General features: G+C 37.2%; 1 non-coding gene across 1 annotated transcript; it reads left to right on the top strand.

Annotated features, from left to right (window-relative positions):
- The first annotated feature begins 696 nt into the window (after positions 1–696).
- LOC140857650 (small nucleolar RNA R71) lies at positions 697–803 on the top strand. Its single transcript, XR_012141142.1, has one exon. It is a non-coding gene; the product is annotated as a small nucleolar RNA R71 (small nucleolar RNA).
- The last annotated feature ends 1,109 nt before the right edge of the window (positions 804–1,912 follow it).

Here is a 1,912-nt window from a genome sequence, read left to right as displayed (position 1 = left end):
CTAGTTGTCCTACTTGGGCTTCTAGCTTTGCAATTGACTGTGTGTAGGAGTGCAAAACCTGTAGTTCTTACAAAATCTTTTCAAGGGCAGCATTGAAGAAGATTGGGAATTTAGTGTTGGTTGTGGGTATGGAGCTGGTTTATAGGCTCCCTCAGTGTAGTTGGGTCTAGGTATTAGGGGCATTGCAGCAGGTTGTTGGGCCCAAGAAAAATTAGAATTTCTCCAACCTGGGTTATAGGTGTTGGAGAAAGGGTTTATCCTGGTCTGAAATTATTCCAAGTTTGTGTTTGATTGACTTATTCATGTATAAACTCAAGGAATTGATTTGCAGTAGGACAATCATAAATAGAATGAGTAGGACCCGAACATATTAAACCGACATCTATCGCTGATGTGGGTGGAGTACTAGTGGGCATTACTTGCAGTATTCAGTTCATCATTTGAGATAATTCATCCATTCGACTATGGATGTCCATTGAATTACCAATCTCATAAATCCCATCCGGTTTAGGTTCAGACATGGGAGGGTCTCTCCTGGCAGTAGACATGCAATGAGTTTTCACTTAGGGTTTTAAACAGCTGCCAAGCTTCATGCTCATTTTCAGCATGAAGGTTCCACCACAAGATGCATCAACCATTTGTTGGTGCTTCTCTAATATGCTATCATATAAGCACTGGACCAGTTGCCATTTGGGTACAGCATGGTGGGGGTATTTCCTAATCAGTTCCTTTAATCTCTCCCAAGTCTCATGAAACATCTCCCCATCCAATTGGAAAAAAACTAGTTATGGCCTTTTTGATTTGATTAGTTTTTCCAATTGAAAAGTATTTTTAAGAAATTCTCTCTGTAATTGATCCTAGGTTGAAATTGTGATTGTATCCAAGGAGTTCAGCCAATATTTGGCTTTGTCCTTCAGCGAGAAAGGAATTAATTTCAATCTAAGAGCATCGTCAGAGAATTTTGAATTCTAACTATGAACAAATTTTCAAAATTTATCTAAATATCTATATGGGTCCTCATTAGCAAGTTCATAACATGATAGGAGCATTTGGATGACACTTGACTTGATTTCATATTGAACTGCTTTAACTAGAGGCATTTGAATGCAAGGAGAGTAGGTATATATGGAAGGAGTAAAGTACTCCTTCGACTGTCTAGGTGGATCAGTCTTCTAGTTTCGGTCTATGTTCCTGGGTTTGTTGGCTCTAAGGGTTCTTTCAATTTCAGGATCTAATGGTTGAATCTTAGGTTGCAATGAGTGACGTCCAAGCATAAACCCTACAATTTATACCTTAGAGCAAACACAAGCAATTTTAATTTTTTTTATATATTTTTTTTTGAATGTTTAGGTATAAATAAAAGAAGAGGATGAAAGAAATTCTAAAGATAAGAGCCTATTGAGTCATAAATCTAAGAAGTAGATGTGAAGAATTTAAGTTAGATTAGATATTTTCAGTCAGCAATCAAGTGTGTCAATCAATCCTAGCTACAGATTGTCCTAAATCTAAATAGCTCCTAACTGTTAAGATCATCTTTGAGCACTTCAAGTAGCAGACTAGCCACTTAATTTATCAGATAAGTATAAGATTGGTGGGGGTCCCTCTGTTGCTTTTCTTAGACACCAACTGAGTTGGTCAGATAAGTGAACGGATCCAATTAATGAACCACCTTCCTTCGAAATGTAATTCCTGAACTACTTTTTAGACACAGTTAAACTGACTAACCATAATGCGATCCAACTCTTAGGGGTCCTTATCTTATTAGCTCGAGACTTATTAGGGGCCAACATCTAATTGATTTTAGATTAAAGGTTTGGGTTAATGCAAATGCAGGATGGTGGTTTGTAGGCCAAAGAAGGGTGATAAAATTTTCACCTTATGTTGATTAGGGTTTTGCCCTTAAGATATTTTA

This window comes from Elaeis guineensis, chromosome 4 (assembly GCF_000442705.2).
Source record: "Elaeis guineensis isolate ETL-2024a chromosome 4, EG11, whole genome shotgun sequence".
Classification (NCBI taxonomy): Eukaryota; Viridiplantae; Streptophyta; class Magnoliopsida; order Arecales; family Arecaceae; genus Elaeis; species Elaeis guineensis.
The sequence above is the reverse complement of the archived record's forward strand: the minus strand, read 5'-3'. Positions and strand labels throughout refer to the sequence as shown.